This window comes from Sus scrofa, chromosome 13 (assembly GCF_000003025.6).
Source record: "Sus scrofa isolate TJ Tabasco breed Duroc chromosome 13, Sscrofa11.1, whole genome shotgun sequence".
Classification (NCBI taxonomy): Eukaryota; Metazoa; Chordata; class Mammalia; order Artiodactyla; family Suidae; genus Sus; species Sus scrofa.
In genome coordinates this window covers 61,424,257-61,443,152 of record NC_010455.5, presented here as the reverse complement: position 1 = coordinate 61,443,152, position 18,896 = coordinate 61,424,257, and the positions used below count along the sequence as shown (strand labels likewise).

General features: G+C 38.8%; 1 long non-coding RNA gene across 1 annotated transcript in view; it reads left to right on the top strand.

Moving 5' to 3' along the window:
• Positions 1 to 18,896, top strand: part of LOC106505661 — a 160,437-nt gene that overhangs the window by 85,686 nt on the left and 55,855 nt on the right. Inside the window, exon 7 of the long non-coding RNA XR_002337646.1 lies at positions 101 to 5,420. This is a non-coding gene — a long non-coding RNA (uncharacterized LOC106505661). The remainder of the gene's footprint in view (positions 1 to 100; positions 5,421 to 18,896) is intronic.

Here is an 18,896-nt window from a genome sequence, read left to right as displayed (position 1 = left end):
CCAACAGCAGAGCAGAAGAAATGTTACCTGACTTCTAAAGCTGAGTCCTGCAAAATGACAAAGCTCCTGCTGGGATTTCTTTCTTGGGACTGTATCTTAGGATCTCTGTGACACAGAAGAGTACCAACTGGCCTGAAGCCATCTTGATGGAGAGACCATGTGGGAGGCTCCACAGAGATATTTCTAGCTGTTTGAGCCTTTTCCCCACAATCAACCTCTGGACCCAAGAGAGCTAGCCTTCAAACCACCCCTCACTGATGCTGAGTGGAGCAGAGACCAGCTGTACGATGGAGCCCTGACCAAATTACAAAGTAATCAGCAATAAAGTGTTATGCTACTAAGTTTTCTTGTGGTATGCAATGCATCATCAGATAACCAGAACACTAGGATTTGGAGAAAGTTTTGATACAGTTAAATGCTAAGTGAAAGTTAATATACTCATCACAGGGGTAGCTGATCAGCAAACTGTAATTTGTGGCGTTAGTATCCGATTTAAAGCAGAAAGCCACCTTGTCTTGATAAGAGCTGTTGACATACATTCAACTGGTTAACCAGGTTCCTTGATAGTCTTCTGAAACCTAACCATAGTCTAACATCCTGATTTCTTAATTATGATAATAAAGTGAACAGAGTAAGGCACAGGATGTAGGGGTCCTTTAGTTGTCTACTTCTTACGACTCTCTGGGCTGGGAAGTAGATAGAGTTCAGCTGGATAGGTCCTCTGCTGCATGTGATTTGGTGGCAGTCACTCACTCAGCTGCCTTCAGTTGTGGCTGGGTTGGGCTGGAAGGTCCAAGAAGGCCTCCCTCATGTGTCTGCTGTCTTCTATGTGGCCTCTTCACCCATGTGTTTTGTCACATCACACAGTAGTCTAACCCAAGCTTCTTTGATGCATGAAGGCTGCCTTCCCAGTGGGGGAAGGGGAAGCAGACACACCTCTCAGGTCTTGAGCTTGAAAGTCCAAGAATGTCACTCCCACTGCATCCTACTGGCTAAATGGAGTCACGAATCAAGTCAAGGGGAGGGGAAAGAGACTCCACCTGTAGATGGATGGCGTGTCATGCACATACAGGTTGGGAAGAAATTGATGGCCATTTTGGAGACAAACAGGAAGAGGATCTGGTTCTGAAGAGGGAGAGAGTGGTTCTAATCCTAGCTCTGCCATTAACTAGCTGCGTGGTGTTGGCCAAGTCACCTGTTAATGCTTAACCAGTTTGTTCATATGCCAGGTGAGGAGAATGAGCCATAAGCTGGAGAACCTATCTGGTTCCAAAAATTTGCCTCTAATCAAGATAAAACCTACATTAGCCTAGAAGGTGAGGGCAGGAGGGTATGTAAACAGAAACACAATTAATGAATTATCCAATTGTTCTCTTCTGAGTTAGCCTGAGTTTAACCTTTATCTCTGGACTGGCCAATTAGACTTGTGACATCCCCCTAATCACTCATCACATGATCTCAGCTTCTGAGGCTATTCTTCTATCTTCAGGACTTTGCTCCTGTTACAACCTATTTTCCTTTCCACCTCTTCCTCTTCCTTAGCCTCAGGGGGTGGGAAATCAAAATGCTGTTGGGTTTTACAGCTAGGTATACTATCTTTTACAGGGAGAAGGAAGCATAAGAGCTCTGAAAGGAGATGGAGTAGGGATCCTGGAACTAGGATTTGACAAAATAATTTAGCCAATTGAATATATGTCTATAACCATTGTGTTGAACAATCCAAACCTGTTGAAAGGAGAGAACCCTAAAGTGAACTGGATTTTTTGTTTTGTTTTGTTTTTTTAAAAAATCTTCAACCATGGACTTTATACTTTCGAAATAGGCAATTCCTTCGGCAAGTATTCTCAAAAATCTTCATTTCGGGAGAACTACAAGTTGCCAAAAGGTCCCCTAGAACTAGATCTTTGATCAGTAATTGGGAGGTTGGGTATAAGGATAAGCTCTGTGGTAGGTTGAGCACAGGGTCTCTACCATAAAGAGCTCATTATTCAGGAAGTTATCAGGTGCCTTCCCATTTGCTGTCCTAAGGTAGACATAGCAGTTGAGCCGTTACTGGCTCTATCTGCCTCAGAAATTTCCACAACAGCATCCAGATACAGGCAGAATCTTGTGCACCTTACCCAGTTCAATTACTCCTTTATCAAAGTCCTTAATTTTCCATGTGGGATGTGGTAGAACAGTAAAACTGAGATCTTTCTGGCACTAAGCTCTTACCCCGTCCCTACGTCTTTTGTACTTTATTGCCAGAACTCTCAGGAGTTCTGGCAATAAAGTACAATGAAGAAATGGTATTTCTTCATTGTACAATAAATACAAATGAAGAAATGGTATTTATTTATTTATTTATTTTTTTGGTCACCATAAGTGATATACAAATCCTTATGCTCAAGAACGTAGCTTATCATTACAACTAGAACATAGATTACCATCTGCTAGATCTGCTACCCAATTAATTTTTTGGTGTTTATCCCTTCTCTCAGCTCTTGCTGTTATCTCCATAAACTAGGATCTTCTTATCCTTGTTTCCTTAATAATTCACACTGTCTCCCCTCACAGCCTATTTCCAGGGCTTCCATCTCCTCAAAAATTCAGTTTAGGCCCCACAAAGCCAAATGAAGGAAAGAAATTCTTTCAAATGTTATGAAGAAAGATGTGATTAAAAATCAATCCGTGAACAGTTACCAAGTTCTAAAAATCTTTGGGGAAGAGGGTGGCAAAGAGGAACCAGAAATTTAAGATCTCCAGTCAGTAATGCTTTTCATTATATATTCAATTCCCATTGTTCCTTAATCTTTCCCCCATTCTATATGGACAAGAAAATGAAATTTGGGGTAGAGTAGCAGATCTGGATAGTATTTGCATCCAGATACCAACCTAAAAAACTGTCCATGGGAACTCATAATCAAGCGCAGCTATCTGCTGCCAAATATGACAAATGGGGACATATATTCACTTAAGTCCTGTATCAGTAACATTCCATCTTACCAGAGGCTATGACACTTTCTTCCTAGTGTTAGAAACAACGAAAAGCTTCTAGTCCTCAAGGGAAATGTGGCTTGAGGGATCCTTGGTGTATGACACACAAAACTGACATAACACACATACTTCGTATTTCAAATATAACTTCGCGGTGTACAAATAATACCTATAATTGGGTTAAATTAATGGCAGTAGTCTAAGCATCGGTGAAGTTCTAGGCCTGCCCTGGACTAGCCTCTAGAGCAGGTTACTGCCGGTGGGTGCCCTCAGGTGAGACTTCATCTCTGGGCTTACTACTCCTACTGGGAGATGAAACTTGGCTCAGAGCGCCCTGGAGACGATCATTACTGCAGCGTGTGCCACTCTTCAGGAACCCCTGATGTTCTTACATGAAGGACTTAGTTGGGGTTCGAGTGATTTAGACATAAAATGGGAAAATCCGGAGCAGTTCTGACTTCCCTTTGACGACGCCAAAAGGGCATTGAGTGCAGCCCACGACACCCACTTTTTTCTTTTTCAGAGGAAACGCCTCCTCTCCCATCCAGACCTGCCCCGCCTCCCCGCCTTCCAAAATAACTCGCGGCCTCAGCAGCTCAACCGCGTTCTGACCCCATCCAAACCCCTACCGCGCGCACGCGCACAGAGAGAGCGGCAAAGCCCGCGGCGGGGCGGGAGGTGCAGGCGCGAGCCTAGGCTCCAGCTCTCCCTCGACGGGGCGGGGCCCCGAGGGGCGGGGCGAGAGCGAGGTCCCGCCTTGCCATTGGCGTTGGCCTGGCCAGGTGGAGGGCCAGGTGGAGGCCCGCGTGAGCAGCTGGCCCACGGGCCCACGGTCCCAAGGGCCCCTGCGCGCAGGCGCAGAGCGGGGCTGGGAGCGAAGGCGGGGGAGGGAGTGCCTGGGAATAGGCAACGTACTCCTGGCGCGGTGCCTTGCAGCTGATGGCGGGTGGGGCCGTAGAGTAGGGCTGGCCGCCGCTTTCTCCTGTGGACCGAGGCTGCTGACGGGAAAACGATCCGGGAGGGAAGCGTCCGCGCCCAGGCCCCTTTCCCTGAAAGTCTGCGGCATCTTAGAGCCGAGTAAACCAGACAGAACGTTGAAGTTCGCAGACCTCAGCCTTCGAGGCCTCTCTGCCCGCTGCCGGCTTTGAGTCCTCTGGCGTCACTTAGCCTGGCCTCGGTTTCCCCACTCTTGTAGAGGGCTTGTGGCCTGAGAGTGGCCGCGAAGAAGAGTTCACGTCACAACCACTACGTGCCTAGTGAGTTTTTTGAGCATCCAAGTCACGCCCTTGCCCTCAGGGAGCCGGGTGCCTAGTGGCGGCTCTGAGCAAGATGGAAGTTCCGCGGTGGTGTAGCGCCAGGGCCCGGAGTGCGCCCCTCCTGGTGGCTTGGCCGCACTGCCTGCGTGGGCTCCAGCCTCGGCTTCCTCATCAGCGCACAGAATGTGCTTCACAGGTAACGAGGGAGTGTGGAGTGCCAAGCGTCGTCCCTGGCACGTGGTGGGCTCACAACACGAGTTCCAGGCTTCAGTCAGTGCCAAGGGTATCTTTCAGAGCAGCCAGGAGGTCCAGAGGTGCAAACACAGACCATGCGACTCAGGGGGCATAGCTGGAGAACAGAATCCAGTTCCTCTCCGACCGGCTAGGGAAAAGGGATATGATGATTAATTGATTAAGCACACTCCCTTTGATCCTTGTCTTGCCTTAGAAAAGGCTTCCTCAGGCTTCCTTTCCCCGTCTTTTTAGTTGGTAGTGTTTTAGAAAGGCTAGGAAACATTGATTTTTCTGAATTCACTCTTACATTAAGTCCTGTTCTGATGATGAAGAAGGAAACTTGATTGATCTGCATTTGGGGCAGTTATTAGTGTACTGGATTAATTTGGAATAAACTTGTCAGTACTCAACAGGAGAGCTGGCAAAAAAGCAGATGTTCAACTGTTAGTGTGGCTCTCTGTTGAAGGCTTGAAAAATATTCGTGTTCTGTACTGTGTTAGCTTCCTGGTCTCAATAATACCCACCCCTACCTCCATTGTCACTAGGGTGGTCCTTATAAACTATTGTTAATTCTTTTTTTGAGACATTTTTGACCTTAATGTCACCTTTTCCTACCAGTAACCACTTTAAGATCCTGTTGCTGCAAGAGTTCAGGGAAAATCCATTTGTAATATTTAGAGGATGACCACACCCTGACTTCTGCAGAGTGTTGAGTAAATCAAACTAGTTTGTTGTTTTTTTTTTTTTTTTTTTTTTTTTTTTCTGGAAAAAACCTGCAGCTGAAACTGAGATTAGGAATAAAGAAAACCAGCTGGATCTTGTCCCTTAATGCCAGTGATAGTTTCTGTTTGTGGTCTGTTTGTCATTCAGCACGCTTTGGGAGAATGTGACTAGCTTTTTGTAAGCCTACCGTGGTATGCTCTACGTGATCCCTTGCATCCAAGATATGCACAGGTAACTGATTGATCCTGACCTCCTTAAGTGACTGACAGGTGGGCTGTCAGTGGGCTGCCCACAGGTAGATCCTTATTGGAAAAACTGGCCATTTGGTTGATATTATCTGTGAATAATAATTTTAGAATTTATTACTGAAAGCACATGAGGTATTCCAGGGCTTGACTTTTTCATTTATTTTCATCTTTTCATTTCTGTATTTTATACAGTTGTTATAGAATTTGTGTGCTAATGTTACAGTTTCTTGAATTTGGCTTAAAAGAGCTAGCTGTCCTTGGTCTCACTATTTCAGTTCAAAATAAATTATTTAACAGAGTATAATATGTTGAATAACTGCAACAATCATAATAAACATTGATAATGTACCATTTTCATTTAATATTTATGTTTATCATTTATATCCATTATTTTATTTCACCATTTTGAACACTGGGGAATAAAATAGTGTGTTTCCACCTCAGGAAATTTTTAACTTGGTTTTCTCTATTTTTTTTTTTTAAGAGAAAAGAATCTTCCTGAAAAGTGATGCCTTTTGTTGTGATAGAAATCTAGAATGCTTATAATGTTTCATTGAGAAGCAGTAGTCTCCTTTAACATTTTTATTGTTTTTTTCCTTTCTTTCAAATGCAGTGAAAACCTCTGTCAATGTTAGTGTGGCCCTTAGCCAAAGCCAATCATTTATTACTTTATAAAGAAGTGAAAATTTTAATTTAACACATAGCAAGTATTTAAGCTCATATACTTGCTATTGTATGACAAGGATTTTAAAACAAGGGTTTTAGACGTCAAAGGCATAGTAAATTTGTGTTTATCCTGTGCTTTGTTAAAAGTTAATTTAAAAATATAGGAAATTAGTAGTAGTAGTTAGCACTGATGGATAAAAATAAGCCATTAGACTGAGCAACATGGATTAATGATACGTGTGTGTGTATGTATATATGTATATAATGATGTATATGTATATGTATCATTGATTTACAGAATACTTTCGCTTTATCTCCTCTAATCAGTTATCCAGTATCTCTTTGGTATTGGCTTTGCTTAACCCATTGAAGAAACGAAAAAAAAATTTCAGAAAAGGAAAAAAAAATTCAGAGAAGATGAAAGGAAATTGTCCAAGGTCTTCTGAGTCCAAGTCCTGTAATGCTCATGCAGTAACACAAAGACATGGTGGACAATGAATATTTTTGCTTGAGCCCACTGTCAGCAGTCAGTATTGCTGAATTACAATCCCTCCTCTGCCCTTGACTCTTCTGTTCTGATTTGTACCTGTTTCTATTAATAAAATAAGGATTTCTGGATTTAACATAACAGAAATAGAGTGGTGAACAAGATGTAAAGCGGCTCCAGCTCTCCTCAAAGTTACAATTTAGAGGGAGGTAATAGCAAAATAAATTCCGTTTGTTAAGTGCTAAAGAGATAAAGAGCACATGGTCCAATCTAGGGTGTCATGGAAAGATTCCCAGGAAAAGGAAACTTTAATTGATGTCTGAAGGATAAGTAAAAGTCAAGTGAAGACAGGAAGAGATAGACATTCTAAGTAAAGGAACAGCATCTGAAAAGACATGATACAAAAAAATACATCCATTGTTCTAGGACCTGGAAGGTATGTTAATCATAGATGTATGGGTGTGTTGGGGGCAGTGGCTTTGATGAAGGAGGAAATTGTGAGAGATGAGGATAAATAGGGAAGGAATCAAGGGACTGTGATTCTGTGACTAAAGGTTTTGGAAAGTAGGGTAGGAGAAGCTTCAAGACTATGAGTAGGAAGGACAAGCATTAGGAGACTATTGTAGAAGTCCAGGTAAGGAATGATGGTTGCCTGGAAAAGGATAGTAACATTGCAGATAAAATGAGGATGGAAAGGAATTCCTGCTGTGGCACAGTGGGTTAAGTATACAGGTTGCAGCTGCGGTTTGGATTCGGCCCCTGTCCCGGGATCTTTGATATTCTGTGGTATGGCCAAAAAAAAAAAAAAAAAAAAGACAGAAAAGGGAAGATGTTTGAGGAATATGTATGAGTAGAATTTTTTCTTATAAACACTAGTTTATTGTCCGAGAACATAATTGGTAAAAACTTAAGTGGTATATTGCAGAACTTGTATGCTTTAAAAAATTTGAAGTATTATTTATTTACAGTATTATATTAATTTCAGGTGTTTAACAGAGTGATTCAATATTTTTATAGATTATGTTTCACTTAAAGACTTAAAGTTATGATATACTTATGAAATAAATTTATGAAATATTGGTAATATTCCCTGTGCTGTGCAATATATCCTTGTAGCTAATTTATTTTATACATAGTAGTTTGTGCCTCTTAATACCCTGTCTCTATTTTGCCCATCCTCCCCTCTCTGTCTTTACTGGTAACCATTAGTTTGTTCTCTCTATCTGTGAGTCTGTTTCTGTTTTGTTATATTCATTTGTTGTTTGTTTTTTCCACCAAACCTCCAGGTCCATCCATGTTGCTACACATGACAGATTTTCATTCTTTTTCTCTGGCTGAGTAATGTTCCAGTGTGTGTGTATGGTGTGGTGTGTATACCCACATCTTTTTTATCCATCTCTCTGTTGATGGACACTTGGGTTGCTTCAGTATCTTGGCTGTGTGAATAATCCTATTAACATTGGGGTGCATGTATCTTTTTGAATTAGTCTTTTGTTTTGATATAACTTCTATGTTTTAAAATTTTTGAGACTTCTTCTATAGCCTAGCATGTGATTTGTCCTGGAGAGCATTCTTTGTGCACTTGAAAAAAAATGTGTATTTTGGTGTTTGGGGATAAAATGTCCTCTAAATATCTGTTAAATCCAACTGATCTAATGTGTCATTTAAGATCACTCGTTCCTTATTGTTTTTCTGGCTGGATGAACTGTCCATTTATGTAAGTATTACATAAATGTAAGTGTTAAAAGTCCCCTACTATTATTGTATTATTATCAGTTTCTCCCTTTATGTTTGTTAATACTTGCTTTATACATTTAGGTGCTCCTTTATTAGGTGTATATGGGTTAAAAAATGTTGTATGCTCTTCTTATATTGATCCCCTTATCATTATATAAAGCCCTGCTTTTTTTGTTATTCATTTTGTTTTGTTTCCCCCATATTTTTAAAAATTGAGGTATAGTTGATTCATATTGTTGTATTAGTTTCAGGTGTACAGGAAAATGATTCAGTTTTTTATATATGTATATATATGTATATATTCTTTTTCAGATTCCTTTCCCTTTTAGGATTACAAAATATTGAATTTAGTCCCTCTGTTATACAATAGGTCCTTGCTGTTTATCTGTTTTATATACAGTAATGTGTATATTTTAATCCCAAACTCTTCTTTCTACCCTTACCCTTTGGTAACCACAATATTATTTTCTATGTCTATAAGTCTGTTTCTTTTTTTTTTTTTTTTTGTCTTTTTGACTTTTCTAGGGCCACTCCCACGGCATATGGAGGTTCCCAGGCTAGGGGTCAAATTGGAGCTGTAGCCGCTGTCCTACGCCAGAGCCACAGCAACACGGGATCTGAGCCGCGTCTGCGACCTACACCACAGCTCACGGCAATGCCGGATCCTTAACCCACTGAGCAAGGCCAGGGATCAAACCCGAAACCTCATGGTTTCTAGTCGGATTCGTTTCCACTGAAGCACGATGGGAACTCCTCTGTTTTATATATAAGTTCATTTGTATCATTTTTTTTAGATTCCATATGTAAGTGATGTCATATGATATTTGTCTTTCTTTGGTTTGTTCACGTAGTATACTTTCTAGATCTGTCCATGTTGTTGCAAATGGCATTGTTTCATTTTTTTTTTAAGACTAATATTCCATTTTGGGTGTGTGTGTATCACATATTTTTAAATTAAAAATTAAAATTTTTATTTCAATTTAATTTTTATTTTATGTTGGAGTATAGTTTGATTTAAAATATTGTGTTAGCTTAATGTGTCAAGCAGAGTGAATCATATATACATATATCCATTCTTTTTCAAACTATTTTCCTATATAGGTTATTAAAAAATACCAAGTAGAGGTCCCTGTGCTATATAGTAGGTCTTTGTTGATTATCTATTTTATATATAGTAGAGTATATACATTAATCCCAACCTCCTAATTTATAACCCCCTTCTCCTTTGGTAATCATAAGTTTTTTTGAAGTCTGTGTGTCTTTCTATTTTGTAAATATGTTCATTTTTGTCATTTTTTTAAGATTCAAGTTATAAGTGATATTGTATGATATATGACTTTCTCTGACATAATTTTGAGGTCCATCCATGTAGCTGCAAATGGCATTATTTCCTTCTTTTTTATGGCCATGAGATATTCCATTGTATGTATGTACCACATCTTGTTTATCCATTCCTCTGTCAATGGACATTTAGGTTGTTTCTATGTCTTGGATATTGTGAACAGCGTTGCAGTGAACATAGGGGTACATGCATCTTTTTGAATTATATTTTATACTGTAAATTATCCTAGCTTATTAAAGTGATTGACCCACAGCCTTTACCCCATATTTGCGAAAGTCCTGACCTTCCTACCTGACACTGTGGTGGATCTCTTTTATAGCCTTGTACATATAAGAGTCTTTTTGCCAGTCTCCAGTTTGTTTTCAATCACATTGCTCCACATGTAAATGTATTCCTATTGTATTTGTAGGGGGAGGCAAACCCAGAGTCCTCCTACTCGGCCATCTTGATATCCTATATATGAATATATTTGATGGGGTTTTGTAATAGTTTGGATGAAGGGAAAAGAGAGAGTAATGACTGGGTTTCTGTTTTGGCAATTGGGAGGATAGTATTAGTGCTCACTGAGAGGAGGAAAAGAAATGAGAAAAAACTGACTACATGGAGGGTAAACAACATGCTACTAAAAAAAATCAATGGGTCAATGAAGAAATCAAAAAGGAAATTAAAAAATACCTTGAGACAAATGATAATGAAGACACAACCACTCCAAATCTATGGGAAGCCACAAAAGCAGTGCTTAGAGGGAACTTCATAGTGATACAGGCCTTCCTCAAAAAAGAAGAAAAATTAAAAAAAAAAGAAGAAAAATTTCAAATTGACAACTTAACCCACCACCTAAATGAATTAGAAAAAGAAAAATAAACAAAACCTAATGTCAGCAGAAGGAAGGAAATCATAAAGATTCAAGAGGAAATCAATGAAAGAGAGATTCAAAAAACAATACAAAAAAATCAATAAAACCAAGAGCTGGTTCTTTGAAAGGGTAAACAGTATTGACAAACCTCTGGCCAGACTCACCAAGAAGAGGAGAGAAAACACCCAAACAAACAAAATCAGAAATGAAAAAGGAGAAATCACAACAGATACTGCAGAAATACAAAAAAAAAATAAGAGAATACTATGGACAATTATATGCCGACAAATGCGACAACCTAGAAGAAATGGACAACTTTCTAGAGACCTACAGCCCACTAGAACTGAATCAAGAAGAGACAGATCAACTGAACAGATTGATCACTAGAAATGAAATTGAATGTGTCATAAAAACACTGCCTATAAACAAATGTCCAGGACCAGATGGCTTCACAAGTGAATTCTACCAAAAATATAAAGAACTTATACCCATTCTTCTTAAACTTTTCCCAAAGGTTGAAGAAGAAGGAAGACTCCCAAAGACATTCTGTGAAGCCACCATCCCCCTAATACCAAAACCAGACAAAGATACTACCAAAAAAGAAAATTATAGGCCGATATCTTTGATGAATATAGATGCAAAAATTCTCAATAAACTTTTAGCCAACCGAATCCACTAACATATAAAAAAAAATCATATACCACAACCAAGTAGGATTCATCCCAGGTTCACAAGGATGGTTCAACATTTGCAAATCAATCAATGTTGTACACCACATTAACAAAGAAAAGTCAAAAACCACATGATCACCTCAATAGATGCAGAAAAAGCATTTGACAAAGTCCAATATCCATTCATGATAAAAACTCTTACCAAAGTGGGTATAGAGTGAACATACCTTAACATAATAAAAGCCATTTATGACAAACCCACAGGCAATATAGTGGAGAAAAGCTGAAAGCCTTCCCACTACAGTCTGGAACAAGACAAGGGCGCCCACTGTCACCATTTTTAGTCAACATAGTATTGGAAGTCCTAGCCACAGCAGTCAGACAACAAAATAAATAACAGGTATCCAAATTGGAGAAGAGATAAAATTGTGACTTGATGCAGATGACATCATACTATATATAGAAAACCCTATGGACTCCACATAAAAACTACTCGAACTGATCAACAAATTCAGCAAAGTAACAGGATATAAGATTAATATTTAGAAATCAGTTGCATTTGTGTACACTAACAATGAAATATTGGAAAAGTAATATAAAAATACCTTTTAAAATTGCATCCAGGAGTTCCCTTCGTGGCGCAGTGGTTAACGAATCCAACTAGGAACCATGAGGTTGCGGGTTCAATCCCTGCCTTGCTCAGTGGGTTAAGGATCTGGCATTGCCGTGAGCTGTGGTGTGTCGCAGACGTGGCTTGGATCTTGCTTTGCTGTGGCTGTGGCATAGGCCGGTGGCTACAGCTCCAATTGGACCCCTAGCCTTGGAACCTCCATATGCTGCGGGAGCGGCTCAAGAAAAGGCAAAAAGACAAAAAATAAAATAAAATAAAATAAAATAGCATCCAAAAAAATTAAATACCTAGGAATAAACTTGACCAAGAAGATGAAAGATTTGTATGCTGAGAACTGTAAAACATTAATCAAGAAAATTAAAGAGGATTCAAAGAAATGGAAAGATATTCCATGCTTGTGGGTTGGGAGGATCAATATTGTAAAAATGGCCATACTACCCAAAGCAATCTGCAGATTCAGTGCAACCCCCATCAAATTACCCATGACGTTTTTCACAGAGGTACAGCAAACAATCCAAAAATTTATTTGGAACCGTAAAAGACCCAGAATTGCCCAAACAATCCTGAGGAACAAAAATCAAACAGGAGGCATAATTCTCCCAGACATCAGACACTATTACAAAGCTGTAGTAATCAAGACATTGTGGTACTGGTACAAAAACAGACATATAGACCAATGGAACATACTAGAGAACCCAGAAGGAAACCCAGATGCCTATGATTAATTAATATTTGACAAAGGAGGCAAGAATATAAAATGGGAAAAAGACAGTCTTTTCAGTAAGTGCTGGGAAGACTGGACAGCTGCATGTAGATTGATGATGCTAGAACACACCCTTACACCATGCACAGAAATAAACTCAAAATGACTTAAAGCCTTAAAAATAAGACACTTAGAAGAGAACATAGGCAAAACATTCTCTAACATCACCATACAAATGTTTTCTTAGGTCGGTCTCCCAAAGCAACAGAAATAAAAACAAAAATGAACCAATGAGACCTAATCAAACTTACAACTTTTGCACAGCAAAGGAAACCTTAAAAAAAAAAGACAACCCATGGAATTGGAGAAAATAGTTGCAAATGATGCAAATGACAAGGGCTTAATCTCCAAAATATACAAACAATTTATACAGCTGAACAGCAAAACAAACAAAAAACCCAATTCAAAAATGGGCAGAAGACCTGAATAGACATTTCTTCAAAGACAAACAGATGGCCAATAGGCACATAAAAAAATGCTCAACATTCACTAATTATTAGAGAAATTTAAATCACAACTACAGTGAGTACCACCTCATACTGGTATGAATTGCCATCATTAGTATGCTGGACAAAGGCATAACGAATACTGGAGAGGGTGTGGAGAAAAGGGAACCCTCCTATACTATTGGTGGGAATGTAAATTGGTACAACCACTATGGAAAACAGTGTGGATGTACCTCAGAAAACTAAACATAGAACTACGATATGATCCAGCAATCCCACTCTTGGGCATATATCTGGACAAAACTTTCATTGAAAAAGATACACACACCCCAGTGTTCACTGCAGCACTGTTCACCATAGCCAAGACATGGAAACAGTCTAAATGTCCATCGAGAGATGGAAGGATTAAGAATGTGTGGTACACATATGCAATGGAATACTACTCAGTATTATTCTACTCAGTCATATAAAAGGACAAAATAATGCCATTTGCAGCAACATGGATGGACCTAGAGACTCTCATACAAGTGAGGTCAGAAAGAGAAAGACAAATGCCACCTGATATCACCTGTATCTGGATTCTAATATATGGCACAAATGAACCTATCTACAGAAAATAAACTCATGGACATGGAGAACAGACCTGTGGTTGCCAAGGGGATGGGAGTGGGATGGACTATTGCATTTGAGGTGGATAAGCAATAAGATCTTGCTGTATAGCAGAGGTAACTATATCTAGTCAATTGTGATGGAACATTATGGTGGATAATGTGAGAAAAAGAATGTATACATGTATGTAACTGTATCACTTTGCTGTGCAGCAAAAATTGACAGAACATTGTAAATCAACTGTAATACAAAGTGGTTTTGATGCTTTTGTAAACAGTACTTTAACAAGTCACGTATAAACATCTACTGTTAGAAAACTATTACAGTTTTCATATTCTGACCTTGGTTCTTGTGACTTTAATAAATTTGCGTACTAGATCCAGCACCTTTTTAGGCACACATGTGTCATATGGATGTTCCCATGCTAGAGGTCCAATCATAGTTGCAGCTGCTGGCCTCTTCCACAGCCACAGGAATGCTAGTTCCAAGCCACCTCTGTGATCTACACCACAGCTCATGGCAGCGCTGGATCCTTAACTCACTGAGTGAGACCAGGGATCAACCCGCATCCTCGTGGGTACTAGCTGGATTCGTTATGGCTGTGCCATAATCGGAACTCCTTTTTTGTAGATTCTTTGAAGTCTTCTACATAGACAATCATGGTATTTACAAATAAAGGCATTTTTAAATTTCTTCCTTTCTACTCTGTATGCCTTTTTCTTTTTCTTGCCTATTGCACTAACTAGGAACTCAAGGAAAATGATAAGCAAGACTGTTGACAGCCAACATCCTTGCTTTGTTCTGATTTCAGGGGAAACTCATTCAGTCTTTCGCTATTAAGTATACTATTCAGTGTAGGTTTTTCATACATGCCTTTTATCAGGTAGCAAAAGTGCACTTTTATTCCTAGTTTTCTGAGTCTTATCAGCAATGAATAATAGATGTTTGTTAAATTCTTTTTCTGCATGTATTGAGGTGATTATAAGGTCTTTCTTTGGTCTGTTGATATGGTGAATTGCATTGATTTATGAATAGTGAACCAATTTGTTGTGATAAACTCTATTTGGTCATGATGTATTTTCTACTCTTTGTATATACTGAATTTTGTTCGATTTTACTTACTGTGAGAAAATACACAATAGAAAATTTAACGTCTTAACCATTTTAAATGTACATTTCAGTGGTATTAAATATATTCATAATGTGTGCAATCATAACCACTATACATCTCCATAGCTCTTTGCATATTGGAAAACTGAAACCCTGTGCCCATTAAATAATAAATTCCCACTCCCCCTGACCTTAGCCCCTGAAAATTACCATTCTACTTTCTGTCTCTATGATTTTTTTTTTTTTTTGTCTTTTTAGGGTAGCACCTGTGGCATATGGAGGTTCCCAGGCCAGGGGTCAAATTGGAGCTGTAGCTGATGGCCTGTGCCATAGCCACAGTAATGCCAGATCTAAGCCGTGTCTGCAACCTATACCACAGCTAATGGCGATGCCAGATCCTTAACCAACTGAGTGAGGTCAGGGATCGAACCTGCATCCTCATGGTCACTAGTCAGATTCATTTCTGTTGAGCCATGACGGAAACTCCCACTGCCTCTATGATTTTGACTCCTTGAAGTATCTCCTACAAGTAGAATCACAAATTACTTGTCTTTTTGTGACTGGCTTATTTCATTTAGCATAAAGTCCTCAAGGTTTATTCATGTTGTAGTATTATCAGTATTTTATAAGTATCCTTATAAAAAGGAATTTCCTTCCTTTTTAAGGCTGAATAATATTCCATTGTATGCACATACCATATTTTTCTTATCCATTAATCTGTCAGTGGACACCTGGCATATATCCATATTTTATCTATCATGAATAGTGCTATGAACATGGTTGTACAAATGTCTCTTCAAACACCTGCTTTTTTTAAAACCCAAATCTAGTTGATGTATGATATTATATTAGTTTCGGGTATACACATGGTGATTTGACAATCAAATACATTATGAAATGATAACCAAAACAAGTCTAGTAACTATTTGCCACCATACAAAATTATTATAGTATGGTTGATGATATTTTTTATGCTGCATCTTACATCCCCAAGATGCAAAAGTGGAATTCCTAGATCATATGATAATTCTATTTAATTTTTTATGAACCATTATACTATTTTTCATAGCAGCTGTATAATTTTACATTCCCATCAGTAGTGCACAAAAGTTCCAATTTCCCCACATACTCATCTGCACTTACTATTTTCTGTTTTTTTTGGTAGCAGCCATCCTAATATGTGTGAGGTATAATGCTGGCCTCATAAAATTAGTTGGGAAGTGTTCCCTCTTTTTGTGTTTCTGGAAAATTTTGTGTAGAATTGGTATAATTTCTACCTTAAATGTCTGTAGAATTGACCAGCAAGGCCACAGATTTTTCCTGTGGCAAAGCTTTAGATTATCTACTAGGCATATGCAAGTTCTGGTGCCAGGGAGTGAATCTGAGCTACACCTGCAGCAACATCGGATCCTTTAACTCACTGTGCCAGGCTGGAAATCGAACCTTTGCCTGACCCAACCTGTGGTTGGATTCATATCAACTGTGTACTATAGTGGGAGTACCACAGTGGCAACTCCTTTACTACTCCTTAAATAAGTTCTAGTAGTTATTCTTTCAAGGATTTTTCCCATTTCATCTAGGTTATCAAGTTTATTGACATAGAAAACTGTTCATAATTATCCCCTAATATCATTTTAATGTCTGTAGGGACTATAGTGATGTCCTCTTTTTCATTCTTTAAAGAATTTTTTTTCTTAATTTTTAGGGCCACACCCCATTGCATGTGGAAGTTCCTAGGCTAGGGGTTGAATCAGAAATGCAGCTGCCAGCCATAGCATTGCTGGGTCCTTAACCCACTGAGCAGACCCAGGAAACAAACCCAAGTCTTCATGGTTACTAGTTGGGTTCGTTACTGCTGAGCCACAATAGAAACTCCCTCTTTTTCATTCTTGATATTGATTTGTATCTTCTCTCTTTTATCCTGATAAGTCTAGCTAGAGGTATGTGAAATTTATCTTTCAAATACCAGTTTTTGGTTTTAGTGCCTTTTTCTGTTTTTGTTTTCAATTTTATTTCTACCCTTAACTTCATTATTTCCTATTTTCTGCTTGTTTGGGGTTTGATTTGTCTTCTGTTTTTTTTTTTTGTTTGTTTGTTTCTTAAAGTGGGACTAACATCATTCATTTCAGACGTTTTTCTGTTTCTTTGTTTCTAATATAAGCATTTAAGGCTATACACTTCCCTCTAAGCACTACTTTAGCTTACTCCCACACACTTTGATATGTTGCATTTCCATTGCAATTCCATTAAAAATAGTTTTTAATTCCTGTTATGCCTTCCTCTTTGACTCAGGGTTATTTAAAAATGTGTTGTGTAATTTCCAAATAGTTGGAAATTGCCCAGATATTGTTATTAATTACTAGTTTCATACTTTATATGATTACTTTAAATTAGTTGAAGTTTGTTTTTTGTTTTGTTTTGTTTTTGCTATTTAGGGCCACACCTGTGGTATATGGAGGTTCCCAGGCCAGGTGTCAAATCAGAACTATAGCTGCCAGCCTACACGACAGCCACAGCAATGCAAGATCTGAGCTGCATCTGAGACCTCTACCACAGCTTATAACAATGCCAGATCCTTAACCCACTAAGCGAGGCTAGGGATCGAATCCGCCACCTCATGGTTACTAGTTGGGTTCGTTTCCACAACAGAAACTCCTGAATTTGTTGAAATTTGTTTTATGGCTCACACAATGGTCCAACTTGGGGAATTTCCCACATACAATTAAAAAGAATGTGTAGTCTGCTGTTATTGGATGGAGTGTTCTCCAAAAGCCAGGTCAAGTTGGTTGATAGGGCTGTTTTGGATTTCTTTGTCCCTATTCATTTTCTGTCTATTAGTTCTATGGATTACTGAAGGAGGAAAGTTGAACTTGCCGACTAAAAGTGTGAATTTGTCTATTTTGTCTTTTGTTTTAGGTGAATAATATTTGTGTTAGGTGCATTCGCATTTGTAACTGTTAGGTTTTCTTAATGAACCAATCACTTATTATGTAATAACCTTCTTTCTTGGTAATACTCTTTTGTTCTGAAGTCTGCTTTGGCATTAATAAAGTCATCTTATCCTTCTTTTGATTAATATTTTACATGGCATATGTTTTCTCCACTGTTATCTATGTCTTCATATTTAAGTTGGCTTTGTTGTAGAAAGCATATAGAGTTGATTTTTTACAATGCAGTTTAACAATCCCTGCCATGCTGTTTTAAAAGCTAAATTCTCCAAGTATTCATTTTTTAAAGAATACACATGCACTGAAGGGCCATGGAGCTGTTTTTTCATCGGAAGTGTGAGTGGCCTAGGGCCAGGGCCAGGCAACCCTGCTCTAGGATGGCGCCCTGGCTGTGCATGCCCCAGCCACTTCTCAAAGCATCTACTTCTTGCTGAGCTGCATGCCAGCAGCTCTAGCATCTATGTCCCACCTGGTCCTCCCAGTTATAATTTTTTTATATGATTTTTAATTTTTTCCATTAAAGTTGATTTACAGTGTTCTGTCAATTTCTACTGTACACCAAAGTGACCCATTTATAAATATATATTCTTTGTCTCACATTATCCTCCATCATGTTCCATCGCAAGTGACTATAGTTCCCTGTACTATACACCAGGATTTCATTGCTCATCCACTCCAAATGCAGGAGTTTATATCTATTAACCCTGATTCGAAGTCCATCCCACTCCCTCCCCCTCCCCCTCCCCCTTGGCAACCACAAATCTGTTCTCCATGTCCATGGGTTTCTTTTCTGTGGAAAGGTTAATTTGCACCATATATTAGATTCCAGATATGTGATATCATATGGTATTTGTCTTTCTCTTTCTGACTTACTTCACTTAGTATGAGGATCTCTAGTTCCAGCCATGTTGCTACGAATGGCATTATTTTGTTCTTTTTTATGGCTGAGTAGTTTTCCATTGTGTATATATACCACATCTTCTTAATCCATTCATCTGTTGGTAGACATTTAAGTTGTTTCCATGTCTTGGCTATTGTGAATAGTGCTGCAATGAACATGCAGGTGCATGTGTCTTTTTCAAGGAAAGTTTTGTCCAGATATATGTCCAAAAATGGGATTGCTGGGTCATATGGTAGTTCTATATTTAGTTTTCTAAGGTACCTCCATGCTGTTTTCCATAGTGGTTGTACCA